Genomic DNA, 20,676 nt, shown 5'->3' on the forward strand with positions numbered 1-20,676 from the left:
ACAGGTAGTGATCTTTTAGCATGTTTAAGAACCTGTTACCCCTAGCTGTTTTACCTGATTCGGTGTTCCAATTTATGTCCGGATAATTAAAATCCCCAATTATAATGACCTCCCCCATTCCTGCAGCTTTTTCAATTTGCTGCAAGAGTTGTAATTCTTCAGTCACACTAATATCAGGAGGTTTGTAGCATGTCCCTATTAATAACTGTTTTGTATCTTTCCCTCCACTCGAAATCTCAACCCATAATGACTCCACGTTATCTCCATGGAGTCCCTCATAAATAACCTCCTTTAAATACGGTTTTAAAAATGGCTTAACATAAAGACATACACCCCATCCCTTTGTATTAGAGAATATATCCCTCCATATTAGCTACCCAGACGTGGAAATCATCCCACCGTGTTTCTGTGATGCCTATGATATCATATTGATCATTTGGGGCAATCGTTTGTAATTCCCCCATTTTTCTTGTTAGGCTTCTTGCGTTTGCAATCATACAGTTTAGTTTATTAATTCCCTGGTCTGTATGTTTTTTTGTTGATATAGTTTCTTTAGTTAATTTTTTTATTTCTCGATTTACCATTTCTAACTATTTGTCCCTGCCCCTCCTCTCCACTCCCATTATACTTTTTTAAAACCCTCTTTTCTGCTCTCTCTGATTGGCCCACTAATTCTTTCTATTGCCTCCCAGGGGGAGAGAGAGAGAAGGGGGAGCAAGAGAGAGAGAGGGAGGGGAGCGAGTGGGAGAGAGAGAGAAAGAGTGTTAGGAAGGGAAAAAAGAGAGACAAACAAGAGAGATAGAGTGTCAGGGAGAGACAGAGAGGGAGGGAGAGTGGGTATCAAGCAGAGAGTGAGAGGCAGCGTCAGGGAGAGAGAGACTGTGACAGAGAGATACAGTGTCAGAGAGAGATAGCGAGAGAGAGTGTCAGGGAGAGAGAGAGAGTGAACAGGAGCAGGGGGTGAGAGGGAGGGGGGAGTGAACAGGAGAGAGAGAGGGAAGAGAGAAAGAGTGGGGGTGAGTAGGAGAGAGTAAGCAAGAGGGATGGGGAGTAAGCAATAGAGAGGGAGGGGGAGTGAGCAGGAGATAGAGAAAGAGGGAGTAGGAGCAAAAGAAGGGAGGAGTGAGCAGGAGAGTGAGAGGGGGAGAGAGAGCAGGAGGGGTAGTGAGCAGGAGAGACTGAAGGAGAGAAAGAGTGGAAGTGCAGTGGCAAACGCAGGATTTGCATGGGGGGGGTTTCCAGAACTGGGCGGAGCCAATCACGGGGATGGGGACTGAGGTGACCCAGTATATGCTGGGTCCGTAAAACACGTGTGTTTGTGTGTGTGTGTGTATATATATATATCTACACACATATATATATATATATATATATATATACATACACACACACATACATATACACATATACATAGCATATTAAACATGCATACATATATATATATATATATATATATATGTACACACACATACAGTACACATATATATATACACATGTATATATATATCATATGTGTGTGTGTGTGTTTATATGTATGTATGTATATACATGTGTATATATGTATGCACATGGATATATATGTACTATAATTAAAATAAAGTAAACTTTTATTGCACTTACAAGTGCCACCAGGAAGACAGCAGGCTGCAGAGGACGCTAGACAGTCATTAATAATACTCATGCAGCTAAAAAAAAAAAAAATTTTTTTTTTTTTTTAGTGGAGGGGGGTTTCTGGGTACTCGGAAACCCCCCCTGGGTGCGCCACTGAAGTGAGCAGAAGATAGAGAGAGTGAGCAGGAGAGAGAGAGGGGGAGGGTGGGGGAGTGAGCAGGAGAGATAGAGGGAGTGTGAGTGAGAGGGGGTGAGCAGGATAGATAGAGGGAGGGGAAGTGAGCAGTAGAGAGAGAGTGGAAGTGAGCAGGTGATAGAGGGGGGAGAGAGAGGGGGACAATGGGCAGAAGAGAGGTGGAAGGGAGGGTATAGTAAGCAGGAGAGACATTACTTGACACTTCATAGCATCATGCCCCGCCCCCTAGATACCCGCAAATCACGGCACTGCATTCCCTGCTGACGGCCAGGTAGGAGGCGGGATAGGCTGGGAGTGGAACAATGTTTGCTGTTGTGTGGGCCCCCCTCACACCCCGTTACATCCCCCACGGCCGTCTGCCCTGCGGCCAGGGGTGATGGGGGAGTGGCAGTCCTCCGAGGTACCCAGTGGCAGGGGGAGCTGCGGGCCCTGGAAGCAGCCAGGGCCCCATAGCAGCTGCACCAGTGGCGTAACTACTGCCCCCGCAGACCTCGCGGTGGCTTGGGGGCGAGGGGCTGCGGGGGCGCCACTGACTTTGCACAGATTGACATGCGGACGAGCGTCCGCATGTCAATCTGCGGTCTCCTTCCCTCCGCTGCTGTAAGGAGGGACACGGTGCGCACATTGCGCGCCTCTCCTGTGTCCCTCCCTGGCTCTCCCCCGGCCGGTCTAATAAAGGAAGTGCCGTTCGTGAGCTCTGATTGGCTCACGAACCGGCACTTCCTTTATGAGACCGGCAGGAGAGCCAGGAGGGACACAGGAGAGGCGTGCTATGCGCTCCGTGTCCCTCCAACACAAAGGAGCGGGGGGTGGGGGTGAGCAGGCACTGTGGGGGAATATCTGACACTGGGGGCATATACCTGGCACTGTGGGGGAATATCTGGCACTGGGGGCATATACCTGGCACTGTGGGGGAATATCTGGCACTGTGAGGGGATATCTGGCACTGGGGGCATATACCTGGCACTGTGGGGGAAGATCTGGCACTGGGGGCATATACCTGGCACAGTGGGGGAATATCTGGCACTGGGGGCATATACCTGGCACTGTGGGGGAATATTTGGCACTGGGGGGAGCAGGCACTGAGGGGGCATATGTGGCACTGTGGGGGAATATCTGGCACTGGGGGCATATACCTGGCACTGTGGGGGAATATCTGGCACTGGGGGCATATACCTGGCACTGTGGGGGAATATCTGGCACTGGGGGGAGCAGGCACTGAGGGGGCATATGTGGCACTGTGGGGGAATATTTGGCACTGGGGGGAGCAGGCACTGAGGGGGCATATGTGGCACTGTGGGGGAATATCTGGCACTGGGGGCATGTACCTGGCACTGTGGGGGAATATCTGGCACTGGGGGCATATACCTGGCACTGTGGGGGAATATCTGGCACTGGGGGCATATGTGGCACTGGGAGCTTGGCCCTAGCAACAAGCACTACCCCCTAGCAACTAGCATGACACCCAGTGCATGAAACCCCTGGCAACAAGCATGACACCCAGTGCATGAAACCCCTGGCAATGAGCATGACACCCAGTGCATGAAACCCCTGGCAACGAGCATGACACCCTGAGCATGAAAACCCCTGGCACCGTGCATGGAACAAAGAGCATGAAACCGCTGGCAACGAGCATGACACCCAGTGCATGAAACCCCTGGCAACGAGCATGACACCCTGAGCATGAAAACCCCTGGCACCGTGCATGGAACCAAGAGCATGAAACCCCTGGCAACGAGCAGGTAATTTAAAAGTAATTAGAAGCCTTACTGTAGAACTTAATGTGTAATGGGCATTACGGTGTGTGGCATAATGTATCACGGACATTGCGGTGTGTGTCATAACGTGTCAGGCATTACGGTGTGTTGTATACTATATCACGGGCATTGTGGTATGTGGTATAATGTCTCAGGATCATTGTGGTGTGTGTCATACTGTGTCACAGACATTGTATGTGCTATAATGTATCAGGGGCATTGCAGTGTGTAGCATAATGTATAACGGGCATTGTGATTCCTGTCATAATGTGTCACAGGCATTACGGTGTGTGGCATAATGTGTCGGGGGCATTACAGTGTGTGCATATTGTGTCATGTGCATTATTGTGTGTGGCATAATGGCTAAGGCCATTGCAGTATGTGGAATAATTTATACTGGGCATTACTATAAGGAGGAAAAATTACAAATAATGTAAGGGGCTTGAATCAGGATTGTTTTTCTTTCCTGTGGTGGCTAACGTCTGGGCGTGCAGGTTGCAAAACTGGGGTATAAGGTAGTCTTTCCTGCAATGCCACGCCCCTTTACGCGAAGGCACACCCATTTCAACGAAGCCACACACCCTTTTGGCGGTGCGTGCCTACAGCGCGCGCATATTTGTCTTTTTACTAGTGCCAATTATGGGGGTTATGGGGGGGGGGGGGCGCCGAAGGATTTTTTGGCTTGGGGGAGAAACATTTCTAGTTACGCCACTGAGCCGCACCCCCTGTACCCTTGGTAGTTACGCCACAGTTCCCACCCTCTGTACCTCCTGGTACTATGTACCCTAGCCCTGTACATACTGTGTATATCTTCCTGTTGCTATGTACTCTATGATTGTGGGAGGAAACACCTAAAGGAATCTAATAAAACACAAAGATAACATACAGACCTCAGTGCTGTGATGCAGTAATGCCAACCACTAGGCCAACTGTGCTGGTAGATATTATTTACATTGTACATGTGATCTTCCCTCAGTTGAGATAGTCTTATTAACAAATTGGTTGAAATGGTTGTTGGGAGGTGTAGAGAGATGCCTTCATTCTTCGGTTTACTACTGTACATCCCCCTTCCCTCACGCACCTTACCCCCAGACACAGTGAAAAACAATTATTTATTTTATTAGTTTATTTATTTTATTTATTTTAATAGTGAGGAACTGTCAAAAATTGGCGTGGCCTGTGCCACTGAAGCTATGGCCCCTGATGCATGACATATTGGGCACATGACCCCATGTCAAATCCTTTGAATTATGCTGGCTGCTTGATCAGCACTCTGGGAGCCACTGGGAAGCCCCTGCCTTTCTCCTGGCACAATGGATCATATGCACAAGCACATGTCACCATTCACCACTACTCAACGACCTGTGACACCATTCGAAGGGGTGACACCAAAATAGCAGAGCAGTTCTGCTATTTTTGCATCACCCCATTGGATGGTGTCACCTGGTGTGGGCAGCATCTCCCACACACCCTAGTGACGTCACTGAACTGACCTTCTAGAATACACCAAGTTGCAATAGTAATACAAGTTGCTCTACTTCGAATTTGTGATCACAATATAGGTGAAAGTCTATAAATATACTGAAGATGGGCATTTAGCACTGATGCACATGACTGAATATACAGTCACTGAAGGTTTGCTAAGGATATATCTATATATTTATAAGGTTCCTTCAGTCCGAATCTCCGCCATATAACTCAAGGAGGAAATCCATTAGGCGACAACTGAGAAAAAATAAAAACCTGACTTGAGGTGTAACTTGCTATTATAATTACATCTATAAGCTAGGATGGAGTCCATCTCTGTCAACACAGGTGATTTATGCAGTAGTTCAATGTTCTCAGTAATGAGAGTAAACTGTGACTTGATCGTGAATGTACAGAAGAAAGGGGCAGCTAAAACCTTCATTGTGTGGCTAATTGCAATAGGCAAAAGATGTATAATGGAGAACCTGTGCATGGCTGTTATTCTAAGGTGGGTTAGCATGCCTATACATCAATCACGTGGATTCCCAATTCCCTGATGGGCAGTCTGATTTGACAATTGGCTACTTCCACCATTAAAACAAATTCAATCGGCGGGATGTAATGCAGTCCGAGATGCCTTGTAAGTTATTGCCCCTTTAAAAATACGTCCAAGACCGTCCAAGACCCGCACTTCCGGCAATCTCAGACTGCATTACATCCCCAACTATCCGATTCTGATAATTTTTGGTATGAATCAACGACTCAAGGATTTCCAGCATTTTGGATTCTGCTGAACGTTGGGACACAATAATCAGCAAAATGCAGGATTTTGCAGATAGACTGCTGATGTATGGGTTACATAAGTTACACTTGGTCCTATTCCTGATGATAAGCACTGTGGCTCTGGAATAGCTCCGGACCTTCCTTCAGACTCACTCCACTAATTGAGACTTACTGACAGGCAGGCCAGGGTTGGCAGTCTCTGGGGACATGTGTGACAATAGGGGGAGCTGATGGACATCTAGCAATCACTCTCCTATTCTGCAGCCACAGCTGTACACAACTCTATTTTGGGATGGCCATCGGTGTGGTTGCCATCGTGTTTCATCATCGTACCATATCACAGACTGTGATACCATACTAATGGGTCTATGTACTAAGCCTTATAGAGAGATAAAGTGGATGGAGATAAAGTACCAGCCAATCAGCTCCCAACTATCATGTTGCAGGCTGTGTTGACAGTTTGGAGTTGGTTGGTTGGCACTTTATCTCCGTCCACTTTATCTCTCTCCAAGGCTTATTACATAGACCCCATAAGATTGTTTTAACCATCGAAGGTTTGTACATGTGCATTTATCCCCACACACTATGAGCCTGAGGTGGGCTGGGTTGCTGACTGACAGCTGAGCTCTGTCTATCAAGTCCACCTGGGTGGATATCCATCCCGGCTGGCACACTCTCTGAGTTATGTGAGCCGGAGGCTGGACTGCAGACTGACAGCTGAGCTCAGCCAGTCAAGTCAGTGAGGTGGGTCAGCCTTTACCGACACACTGTGTTGTATGAGTGTGTAAGCCTGGGGCAGCGCAGGGCTGCTGGTTGATAGCCTATCTGCAAGTGTGAATAAAAACATATGGCCCAGAGCTACCATCTATGGTGAGAAGCCAATTGTATCTCCAGCATCAATGGTAAAACTATTTAATACTTGCTGGAGACCATAAATGGTTTCTAATCATCTATGGCCATCCTTAACTCAGTCCCCAGTAGAAGTTCCCACCAGCTCTCTTCAGGTCAATATAGCACTGCAGTCATTGGCTGAGCTCCCCACTCTTATGTCTTCATCACTTGTGCCTCTTCTTTATCCCGCTGTGGGCTTGCGACCCTTCCAGAACACTCTTAAAAGCATAAGCAAAAACTACAGACACTTCTATTTGACCAATAAAGCTCATTACTATACAAGAAAAAAGTGTGGCTATTCTAGTATGTGGGAGCAAGGCTATAAGGAAGCCGGCAGTAAACTAGCAAAATTGGTGAGAGTCAATCTCTGTGTGCACCTGAGAAATAGCATTGAGGAATCAACTAAAGCCATAGCTTTTGCACCAACACCAATAGCCTGGGAGCAGCATAAAGGCTGACTAAACAGAGCCTGAATACAGTGGAGACTTTTTCCCCCAACACAAAATTCTCACCAGGGCCAATATTTACTAAGAATTCGAGTTTGTCCGTTTTGTGTTTTTTTTTCTAAGTCCCAATCCAGGAATTCACTAAGCACCAATCTCGGCAGTGTTTGGACTATTCGTAATGGTTTGATTTGCAAAGTTCCGAAATACGAATGAATAGACCATCGGTCAAATGCGGCTGTTATTTCATACAATACGGGAATTCACTATTCATTCGTATTTGGGTGTTAGTTTCTGAGTGTTCAATTGCGGTCGTATTTTTTTGCGAATCGGTAAAAAAAGCTGCAAAAAAATAGACCTGCTTTTTTCAATCGTGTTTACATGTGTTGCAACTCAAAAATCAATCACACCTGAATTAGGATGCCTGTAAAAGGATGTTAGGCCCATTTCAATACACCTACACTTAGAAATGGCAGCAGGACTGTGGGCCAGTGATCTTTTGTGTGCTGTGGGATTCCTCAGACTCAGACATCAGCCTGTAAGTACCCAGGGCCAAGAAACTGAACATGGTCAGCAGGTTGTACAGGTTCCGCAGAGGCTGCGCGTGCCTCGTTTTTTTAGGGGGCGTTTAAACTTGAACGCATTGTCCGATGATAAAGTCATACAGATGTTCCGTCTAAATCGTAACAACATTTTCCGTCTGTATGACCTTGTCAAACTGGGCCTAGACCATGAGACAGCACGCTCTCGCTCTGTCTCAGGCCTGCACAAACTCCTGGCTGTGTTGCACTTTCTGGCTACTGGCAGCTTTCCGGCTGTGTCTGGGGATGTCATAGGAATCTCACAGCCCTCATTTTCCAGAATCTTAACACAGGTGATGTATACCTAACTACCTCTTCTGTTTTGTGTTTGTTTTAATTTCTCGGTGGCCAGTTCTGTCCTAAAATCTCATGTTTATTGTTCTTTAAAATATACACACAGGTGTTGGCTGTTTTGCAGCCCCACATCGAGGCCTCAATCTGCTTCCCTACCCAGGAGTCTCAGTGGCATGTCGTCAGGGTAGATTTCTATGAGCTGGCTGGCATGCCCAATGTGCTTGGAGCCATAGATTGCACACACATTCAGCTGAGACTACCTAGGGGCAGGCAGCACATATATACGAATCGCCATTTCGAACACTCCACAAATGTGCAGGTGGTTTGTGATGCAAATCTCAAAATAATGAGTGTTGTTGCTGGTTACCCTGGGGGCTGCCATGACTCCTTCATCCTCAGTCAGTCATCCCTCTTTGATAAGTTTGAGGACGGACAAATGCCAGATGGATGGCTGCTGGGTATGTAATTTGATATGTGTAGGCCAGCGTATACTTTGTCCAAATACAGGGGCAGATGTATTAACCTGTAGAAGGCATAAGGAAGTGAGAAACCAGTGATCTGTGCAAGGTGATAAAGGCACCAGCCAATCAGCTCCAATATGTAAATGAACATTTAGGAACAGATTGTCTGCTGCCTTTATTACCTTGCACATATCACTGGTTTTTCACTTCCTTATGCCTTCTACAGGTTAATACATCTGCCCCACAGTGTGTTACTTATGTGTTGCTGTATCTTAACATGAATCACGTTACTATATCTGTCTTTTAGGTGATGGAGGATATGGCTGTTTCTCTTGGCTTCTAACTCCATTGTCCCGACCTGATACCCCTGCTGAACACAATTACAATCATGCACATAAGTCCACGCGGAATGTGATAGAAAGATGTTTTGGTGTGCTGAAATCTAGGTTTCGGTGTCTGGATAAGTCTGGTGGCCTTTTGTTGTATAGTCCCTCCAAGGTGACTCAAATTGTGTTCTGCTGCTGCTTTCTTCAAAACATGTGTTTGCAACAACATCTGCCACATGTTGAGGAGGAGGAGGAGGAGGAGGAAAGCAGCCAGCAAGCAGAGGAATTAGAGACATCTGGTGATACTTGGAGTACAGATGTAGGGAGGCAGGTTAGGCAAGAGATCATCACTCGCTATTTCTAAGGTAAGTTTGGTTTGCTTATTTCATTTGTTGTGTAATCATAAATAGATGTTTTGCCATTTTTATTGCCAAAACCATTACTCAGAATATGTCTGTCTCCTTGACACATACAAACATACCCTCGCTTTATGAAAAACAAATGTCGCATGTGTATTGTGTGTATTTTTGAACTCAAAACAACAGATTATGAGTGGCATGCATTAAGTCTGGATAAGTGATCGTAAACTTGCAGTGCTAATTTCTTACAAGCCCACATAATCCATGTAGTATTTCACTTTATCATTGTGTGTAACGTCCTAATGCACAGGTTCACAAACTCGGCCCTCAGGACCACACACAGTGCATGTTTTTCACGTAACCCAGTAGAAGCACAGGTGTATGAATTACTCACACACATATGTTAAAAGGTTCACAGGTGGAGCTAATTATGTCACTTGTGATTCTGTGAGGAGACCTGCAAAACATGCACTGTGTGGGTTCCTGAGGGCCGAGTTTGAGAACCTGTGTTCCCAAAAAACACTCCTCAACATATAATATGTTAGCCTTGAGGAATACATGTGTCCCTATGTGTGATGCACCATCATATTTAAGACACACAGACTTACTGTAATCAGAAATAATTTATTTCCTAATGTTTGATGCAGTAAACTTGATGATGTGTAAGTAAATACACAGTTTGCCACATATATACATTATTATACACATTCTTTGTTTTTTGTTTAAAAAGTACATATTTGTTTGTTTCAGCATCATGTGTAATAACATTCTTACTAATTTTTAACACACACAAACATGTCCCAACAATACTGACATTCATTTTGTCAATGTTTTATTAAAAATTCAAAGCCAACATATTAAAAGCTTTTTATGCAACTCAATTGTGTTCTTCTTGTAATGTTGCATAGAGAAGAAAGGTAAAATATGTATCAATAACATTGTAATTTGGATTGTCTGCAGGAAAAGTGAATGATTGGAATCTAGAAAGAGTAATGATTAGAAAAAAATCAAGTGGTCAGTTTACTTCCTGCAGACATTCTGCCTGGCTGCCAATTATTGTGTCTGCAGGAAAAGAGAATGATTGGAATCTAGAAAGAGTAATGATTAGAAAAAAATCAAATGGTCAGTTTACTTCCTGCTAAAGACATTCTGCCTGGCTGCCAATCATTGTGTCTGCAGGAAAAGAGAATGATTGGAATCTAGAAAGAGTAATGATTAGAAAAAAATCAAGTGGTCAGTTTACTGCCTGCTAACATGTATGTGCGGCTCCATCAACATTTCCCTCCTCCAATACCCCAAAAAAATGGTAAAGAATAAATGTGCCTACAAATTTTATGTTGTTTGTACCACTTATAATTAATGATGTTGTAAAAATTGTCAAGGAGCTAAGTGTTATATTTTTTTTGCCAAACATACACTTACTAACTATTTTGAGTTACTTATCACAAATGTCTAACTTGTATTTTTTTTACGTTTTTTTTGGTGGCTGCTTGTCCTGCCCTTTGCCCTTAGCACTGTCATGTTGTCGTGCTCTGGTGGAGTGTCTTGGTGGTGATGAGACTGGCGTGATATTTGGAGTAGTCGTACCAGAACTGCTGATTGTTTGCACCATGCATCTGAGTGTTTCATTCAGGTTAGTGAGGGTGGCATTGAGTACACGTGTAGCAGCATTTTGATTGTCTACTATTCGGAATAAAGTTTCATTAATCTTTTGATTGTTTTGAAAAATGTTCATATAACTTTGCTGTTGTCTGTGCTGTTCTTCCATTAGTCTGTGCTGTTCTTTCATTAGTCTGTGCTGTTCTTCCATTATGCGCTGTAAGTTGCCCATGACCTGTGTAATGTCTGTACGCATGAGTTCCATGGTATTGCCTATTCTGGTTGTTTGTTCATTTTGTCTACTCAGATTTCTTGATATTCTTCTGAGGTGAGATAGTAGGCTTGCAAACATTTGTGTCTGCCTATGCAGGCAATCTTCATTTTGTGGCCTGCTGTCTAGCCCAAATGGACCAAAACACCTGATCAGGGCCTTGTGTTCCTGGTGTTGTTGGGCTGTGTTGTGATGGTGGTGTGCTTTGCTGTGGTGGTGTACTCACAGGTGCTGGGGGGCTCATTCCTTGCCTTAATGGCTTCATTTCTAAGATGTTTGTCTCCTCCATGTCACTGTGTTGCTGTTGTTGCGGAGGGATGCTGTACCCAGGACTAGAAGCTGAAATGTGACAAAAATATCCGTTAGCTATCCATATGTTTGAGAAATGTAAACAAATCACTACACATGGAACACATGTCATTCACTGTTGCTTTCAACTATTCTGCAACATCATCACTCATAGCTTAAATGCATACATATGCCTGTTTGTGGCAAATGTGTCTGGTTACTTAATTGTGAAAGCAAACACTTTAGTTTTATTGTAGCTCACACATACTCCACCATAAACACACATTGGAATACATAATGTGTTACCTTATAGCTTTGATCAAACAAACATAGTAATGTTTTTATATGTATTTTGCAATGTTACCTCAAACACACATGTGAAATTTTGAAAAACCACCTTACTTTTTGCAAAAAAAAACATTTTTTTTGTTGCAGCATCTTACACACAATGTCATACTGTATGGCTCAAGTGGACATACATATCTTTACTGGATGTGGACAAGGCCATTTAGCTTGGATTCCATTTCAGCTTTTACTTACTGCGGTAAGTATTTAAGTTTTTTATGTGTTTTGACTTAATGTGGTCATGAAATATTTTGATTACGTACTTTAATTTTTCACATTTATTTCAGTTTGATACTCACAATCAAGATGAGGGGAGTGTGGATGACGTCTCTTGGAGGTGTGTCCAAAATTTGGAGTGGAGGGACAGAACATACGGACGATAATCTTCGTGGCAGGGTAGCCTGCTGTGTTTGGGCCGGGACATACGACCTTGCTTTCTTTTCGGCCACAGGTTTTTTGTGGTGATGTCTTACAGAAGTGCCACTTCTGCTGCTCCATACTTTTTTGATGGACCTTTTAATGAAAGTGCAATTTTGTTATGGCCATTCCTTTACAAGCATACCCTATACTACAATGGACACTTTACCTGCTTCCGCAACGTCATCATCATCAGATGTGATAGGAGTTACTGGCCGATGAGTAGTACTGCTTTTTTCTAACACTGTATAAAATAAAAAATATAAAAATTTTCATGCTATTGTGTATACATCCACCCATTATGCTTATAAACATTTATTCTATTAGAAATGCATTGTTTTTTTTTTATTTTTTAAAACCATAAGGACCGGAAAAACAAAATTAAAAAACATAAAACAATAAACATTGTCCAATAGACATATGCTCTATGGCAAAATCAACACAGGAAAACATGTACAGGACACTTCATTTTGTATTGAAAGGATAAATATTACAGATGCAATATATAAATTGCTCTGTGATGTGGCACTCCAAACACACATTACCACTATATGAGCCAAAACAAAATGTAGCAATATTTTAAAAATTACACTGCAGTGTGGTGTCACGCTACAAATACAAGCAAAAAATTATCAAAGAAATAGTGTTATTTTGATTAAAAATTTAACATTATCTAATAATGACATTACACATGTAAGTGGTTTCCAAACCACTTTCCACTACTCCAGCCTCTAACATGACAACCACTGTTTTTTAAACATTGCACATGGATCACTTTAATATAAAACATAGTCACAATTTTAAAATAAAAAACGGCCAAAGGAAAACATTATTGCAGGACAATTCAGAGACACACCAAGTCCAAACTACACATGCAAAATATCTTTCAGAAAAACACATGACATACAATAAAGTAAGATGTTACATTGGCTTTTGTATAAAACAAATACCAAAACAATGTATTGGCTGACACACACTTGAAGATGGGAGTAATATGCAACGTCACAAGACACATATTTAAAAAAAAACACAAAACTAACTAACATAAAATGTAAATGCAAATACACATGCTCACCATTCTTCCTGGGCCGATCTGAATCCCGGACATGGGTTGCAGAGACAACTTCAGGAGGTATTACACTCCGCATGGGCTCCTCATACTCCAGATATCTTGCAATATAGGGCTGCCCACCACCGGTTTTCCAAGCCGACTTGGCCTCCTTGGCCATTTTGGACTTGACACGTCGCTTTATGTCATAGTACCGTTTGCGGCACGTGTCCTCCGTCCGCTTGACCACCCCCTCACTATTGACAGCAGCAACAACTTTCGCCCACAACACCGTCTTCCTCCGTGTTGGCACCTTGGCGGACTCAGGGCCAAATAGCTGCCTCTGATACTTCATCAGCTCACGCACCAATGCCACATTTTCAGCAAAACTAAACTTTACATTCCACCCAGTCTTAGTAGTGGTGCGTGGCTGTGGAGCACTCTGACTGTCACTATCACTTGAGGCTGCTGCAGCAACCTCACCCACCTCCTCCACCTCACTAACCTCACTAACACTCACCTCCTCCACCTGACCGACCTCCTCCCCCTCACTCACACCCTCCACCTCACCCACCTCTGAGTCACACATAATTGTGTGTCTAAACAGTTAACACAGAAAAAAAAAAAAACAACACACTCCTCCACTACCACTACACAACTCACACACACACAAACACACCACACACACACACACACACTGACAAGGGACTATAAAGAAAAATAACTAGGACTAAAAATGAGACAAAACCACAAAATACAAGACAACAAGAATGACAAGACGACTTTCAAACACAATTCCACACTCAGAAATCGCTACTAACACTCCTCACCAAACCACAAATTCACCTACCTCCACAGCACAACCTCCCTCCTCCTCACCACTAACTAAACCCACGAGGTGCGGACGGTTTCGGGCGTATTTATATGGTTGCGCACAGACACTCCTACCATCTGAAACACAACCAATCACGAACGGGGATGAAAATCGAAACTGAAAGTGAAAATGCGGCCGCGGGGGAAAAAAAACCCTGCCGCGTTTAACTTAGGAAAAAACCCAGCAAATACAACAAAAACACGTACGCAAACGACAATGACGGCCGTAAATGTGCCAAAAAAAAACGACTGGCATCGACATCGGAAAACACGACAACCATAAAGTCGACTGCTTCGTAACTTTGCGTATATGGATTCAAAAAGTTGCATGAAAATGCACCCGATAAAAAACGAGTTTAAACACTACACAAACCGACTCAAACACGAATATTAGTAAATATTGCCCCAAGTATAAGTACCGTTATCATCTCTACCAGGTGAGCATATGAACCAATTGAAAGTGGTGCGTCAGTTTATATATACCAATAGTAACACCAATTATTAAGTGTGTATGTTATGTTATGTTTATTTATATATATATATATATATATATATAATTATTATTTTTTAATCTGTGTTTATTGATAGATCACAATGAACATCCAAGACCCGTACAGTAATGAATAAAAACAACAGAAATACAATAAAGTCATGAATGAGTCAATATCCAATAAAATATAAATTGTGATCTATTTTTAGCCTATTATAAAAAATATACGAGTCTGGCATATTCAATTGTAAAAAAGAACAGTGAAGAATAGAAACGAAGAAAAACAGAGAAAGAGATAGTCGACAGAGTGAGAGGGAAATAAAATAGTGTAAGGGAGGTGGGGGGGGGGGGGAAAGAAAGAATGTAAGGATGAATCCTTGGCAAAAGTCCCAGAATATACTGGGGAGAAAAAAAAATAATAAAAGATTAGGTCAATTGGCGCGTATAAATCTCACATGGTGAAAGGGGGAAAGATTTGTTGATGGGTAATCCATGGGCTCCATATGTTAATAAATGATTTAGAGGAATTTTTAAGGATGCTTGTCATACTGTATATTCCAAACGATAAACATACCAAATGCGGGATAATATGGAGTACATAGATGGAGCAGCTGGTTGTTTCCAGTCTGGTGCTCATGATCACATGACGCATCAATTTATTTTGCTGTTTGGACAGGGATGGGAAGTCTAGTGGAAGGAGGAAATATTTGCTATCATAAGAAATAGGAATATTAAGCAAGTTTACTATGAAGTTGATAACTTCCTTCCAAAGACTGATTACTTTAGGACATATATGAAGGAATGATCCTTCAGCGTTACATCCTGTCCAGCATCTGTCAGGTGAATCAGGATATATTTTATTTAGTCGGGAGGTAACATAATACTGTACCATCTATTTAATAATTTATATCAGTTCTCTTTTATTTTAATGCAAATAGAGCTGGAGGCAGCATTATCCCAAATCTCTGTCCATTCATCATCAGTTAAAGTGGGTTTCAGATCTATTTCCCAGGCCCTTTCGTAAGAGGTGCGTGTTCCAATATATTTTTTATATGCAAGTTTAAAAATAAATTGTTGTTGTTTAAAGAGAATCCTCCTGTAGTTATTATCAACAAGCAGACGGAACAATATTTAGGGTCTATTTACTAAGCCTTGGAGAAAGATAAAGTGGACGGAGATAAAGTACCAGCCAATCAGCCACTAACTGTCATGTTACAGGCTGTGTTTGAAAAATGACAGTTAGGAGCTGGTTGGTTGATACTTTATCTCCGTTCCCTTTATCTTTCTCCAACGCTTAGAACATAGACACCTTAATCTGTTATTCTATTTACTCTTTATTCTAAAAACAAGTGACTGATGTGATGATAAAAAAAAACCTGCAATATGTTGGATTTTGTAAAAAAAAAAAAGCAATTTACATGGATTTACAATCTGTAACTGTACAGTCCTAACTAATGGCTTGCTACACACATTTCTAGTAGGAAGTAGGTCAATTACAAAAAATACAACAACAGATGTTACTCTTCTTAGTCAGAAAAATGATAAATTAGTTGTAAGTACTCACTCAGCAAACATAAAAAGTAAATCTGCAGTTTAGGAAGAAAACAGAGTTTCTAAACAGAATTTATGAACCATGGGGAAATTAGATGAGAAGAAGCAGAAACCAGTCAACCAGCAGGTGCCAGACCAGTGTTATCAAAATCTAAATTACTTGGTTTATTTGTCTCATAGAGCATTTCTATTTCATCATTTTTCACCATTTCATAATTTCTATTCAATTCAACATAGCTATCAAATGTGATTTTAGCAATATATATATTATATAGTATATATATATACAGCAATAGATTACGTGAGTGCCGGGGCCATTGCACAGTAGTATATATATATATATATATATATATAAATGTATGTATATATACATAAAACCACTGCGCTCACCATTCCCACACCGGGGCGCAGTGGCTTGTGACCACATTGCTTAAATAATAAATACTGAGAGCCCACCCCTTTCATAGGAATGGTGAGTGCAGTGGTTTTCAGTATATATTGTATACATATATAAGTGAGCTTTAAACCCGGAAGCACACTTTCAGGTTGACTCTGATGTGTTAGCACTGCAGTGGCCAGGTTTTCAAAATTCTGGGTGATAGAGTAGGACTTGCAGTGAAATGGGGTCCATTGATGTTGGGCTGCAAGCTTAAATGCATTGAACAATTCATGAACTAAAACCCCATTGTTTATTTATGTACTGAAGTATTAAGGTGAGTGAGCTTACTACGGTGAGTGCTGGGCTCTCTGTGTATTATATATATATATATATATATGTATAGCTGGATGGAATAGGCGGCACTCAGCAGGCTGATAATAAGCGTGGTTACTTTATTGGCAACGGGCCGACATGTTTCGGAGAAGCCTCTCCGTCCTCAGGGCCAGACAAACATACACAGTGTACACAGAAGACATATATAGCAAAAAAACCCTACCATTAACAACCCTAACCATACTCACCTGCTCCACGGCGCACCCGCCCGCCAGCCGTCACTATCCACTTCCGCGTCTCACAACCGCGATGTCACGGATGCGCCGCGTCGCAGGGGAGCTCCATGGACACCGGAGCGTAATCATGTCCCCGGCGCCAGCTGAAAAACATAATACAACATCAATGCTTTAAGAAACAAACATATTAAAAACACCTACATGCGGGGCTGAGGATAACCATCTAGGGACCCTGCAAAGCTAAAGTGGGCAATATAAAGATCTGTCAATATTAGTAAACATTCAACAGCAAGCCTAATGGCCCCTACTCAAACCCACAACCTCTATAATAGGACTGTGCATCATGCTCTAAAGTTTAATAACAACCTGAAATAATCAAATCATGTCAAATATGATGATCTTAAAGCACCCCAGGCCTCTATATGAGACTGATTATAAAAAACACTGAAGTCCCAGGTTCTCATTTAAACCCTTGGGGAAAATAGTCCCCAGGGTGTAAATCCACCTGGATTCCTTCTGTAGTAGAAGCCTATCTCTGTTTCCACCTCGCAAAGACCTAGGGACATGGTCTATAAGAATAGCCCTAATGCTGGACAGTCCATGTTTGAATTCCATGCAATGTCGAGCAAACGGCTGTTCACTATGGCCCTTTTCATGGGCTCTTTTGATGGCACTGCGATGTAGGGCCATACGTTCCCTAAATTGTCTTATGGTCTTGCCTATGTAGGCAAGACCACACGGGCAGGTAAGGAGATACACTACGTGTGTAGTGGTGCAAGTGAGTCTGTGCTTGATTTTCATTTTGCGGCCTGTATGGGGGTGATTGAAGGTGACCCCTGTAATAAGTGTATTACAGGTGGCACACCCCAAGCACCTGAAACATCCCTGTTTCAATCGCAAAAAATGGGGTTCATTGTCCCTAGTGAGATTGGACACATCCAATTTCATAGTGTAATCACCCAAATTTCGGCCCCGTGTGTAACTAGGCATAAGACGTGTGTCAACCAACGATGTGAGTGACTGGTCCATCTGTATTATAGGCCACAGCTGTTTGGCCCTTCGAGCCCCCCTAGAACTGGCTGTAGTGTATCTATTAATCATGGCCAGTCTAGAGTCCCCTGGTCTCTGTGTACTATCAACTTGATTAAGTAATTCTGTTCGTGATTTATTGAGTACCTTCAACCTAGAGGCCTGCAGCTCTCTCACTGGGTATCCCCTTTGGGCAAACTTAGATAACATGTTATCAAGCGCCACTATAGTCTCCTCAGGGTCCGAAGTGATCCGTCTTACCCACAGAAACTGCGAGTAAGGAAGACCCTTCCTCAATGCCAATGGGTGGAAACTTTCATGACTTAGGAGTGAATTTCTATCCGTGGATTTGACGTAGATGGACGTAGACAATTGTCTACCTTTACGTTTGATTGTTACATCGAGATAATTAATAACCTCATCATCCACCGTGGTTGTGAACTTCACCACATGTGCTGTTTGATTATGATCAGACCACAGTTGCTCCAGCTCATCTTTTTGCCCCTGCCAAAGAATTAATAGATCATCTATAAAACGTCTGTAAAAGACGATTTGGGGCATAACATGTGCATTAAAATAGAACATCTGCTTCTCAACCTGAAACATGAAGGCATTGGCGTACGAAGGGGCCACTGCTGATCCCATCGCACAGCCCGCCTCTTGTAGGTAAAACCTCCCATTGAATACAAAGTAGTTTCGGCTGAGTACCAGGCATAACAACTTCAAGAATACAGCTATGTCAGGACCTAGGTACTTATCATTATCCTGTATAAGTAGTCGGACCGCCTCCACACCCACATCATGAGGGATGCAAGTGTAGAGGCTGGTCACATCCGCACTACACAGTAACAAATTCTCAGGGACATCTCCCAGCTCCTGTAGCTCTACCAACAGAGAGTTGGTGTCCTTGAGATAAGAGGGAAGCGCTTGGATGCATGGATTTAAAAAGGTGTCCAGGTACACTGCCACTGGATGGTACAAGGACCCCCCCGCCGACACTATGGGCCTGCCGGGCGGGTCCACCAATGACTTATGCACCTTAGGGACAGTATAGAAGAGGGGTGCCCTAGGGAAATCCACCTTGAGAGCATTACTAACATCACTTGAGATAAGGCCCTGGTCACCAATATGTAACAGGTACTGATCTAATTCAACTTTATACTCCCGCGTGGGGTCCCCTGTTAATCTACTATATGTGGTAGCATCCTCCAACTGACGATTGCATTCCCTCACGTACGCATCAAGATCCTGGACCACTATCGATCCCCACTTATCAGCCTTACGCACCACTATGTCTGTTCTAGCTGACAAAGCCCTCAGTGTACTCATCTCCGCTTTAGACATGTTACTAAACGGGTTATGACCTGAGGTCACATTACCCTCCCTTTCTAACATACGCAGAAATGTTCTAATGGAGGGATTCAAGCTGGGGGGATCAAAGTTCGAACCAGGAATGATACGTCGTAGTTTTGAAGGAATTGAGCTGCTGGTGTCACTCGGCGGTTTATTGTTGAAAAACTCCCTTCTTCTTAAAGTCCTGCCAAAGCGGTGAACTTCCACCTTCCACTCAAATGGATCAGGACCACTCGAGGGGACAAATGATAGCCCTTTAGCCAGCAACTTATATTCTTCATCAGATAATGGAGTGGAGGAAAGATTAAATATAAGTTCCTTTAAGCTGGAGGTGGTTTGGGACCGTAGGATCCTTTGGTTTTGCCTCGAGCGCCGCGTCCTCTTCCTCGCCCGGTAGGTGGGGTCCGATTTGATCGTGTCTGGATCCCTGCTGGAGTATGTCCTAAAGGGATACGCCCTTCCTGATGTTCTGTTACTGAGGAAGCAACATATGAATCACTAGCCGACATGCTGGTACCCAGGGGGTGTTCCTTGTGGCGTCTCGGCTGATACCTGCGCCTTTGATGTTTTTGTTCCTGGCCAGGTGTGGAACTGCCAAGCCACGGATATACCTGTCTTTGTGCATAGTCCCTCTGTACCTTCGTCAGTTTGTCTTTTTTGAATCTAATGAGATTCTGACGGTATTGTTCAACCTGCACTCCCAGTTTGTTGATCCAATCATTCTGGGTATCCTGGGCCATATTGGTCTTGTGTAGTGATTCAAACTGTAATAACTGTTCCTTAGTTTGATTAAGTTCCCTTGTGGACTCCTCCACCACCAAAAGGATCAGGTCCGTCGAGCATTTATTGAGGATCGCAACCCACTGCCGGCAGAATTGTGCATTATAGCGACCAATGGTCGGTGAGTTGCGTATCCGAAAACCTCGAGGGATCAGATTACTACAATAGTAGTCTGAGAGTGTTATGCCATGATATGTGAAGTCACATTCTCTCTGCTTGAGACGAAGCCAAGATCTGAACAGCTCTTCATTAGAATTAGTGACCGGTTCATCCTCCAATCGCCTCTCTATGAGAATGGCATTAGTCCCCGCATCGGAGAAACTCAGTCGGTCACTGGCGTCCTTGTGTATTAATTCAAACGCCGCCTCCAGATCTGAATGTACTCCTGCCATGATTGCTGTAGGTGTTGAGCCTTTGACTGCGGTATGTTATGTCAACTGACAAAAGTAAATCTCATTCGGCCCCTTGGTGGTCCACAGACCCCGGATGAAGATGTGCTTAAAAAACAGCTAGGT

The sequence above is a fragment of the Pseudophryne corroboree genome, chromosome 1 (assembly GCF_028390025.1).
Source record: "Pseudophryne corroboree isolate aPseCor3 chromosome 1, aPseCor3.hap2, whole genome shotgun sequence".
Taxonomy (NCBI): Eukaryota; Metazoa; Chordata; class Amphibia; order Anura; family Myobatrachidae; genus Pseudophryne; species Pseudophryne corroboree.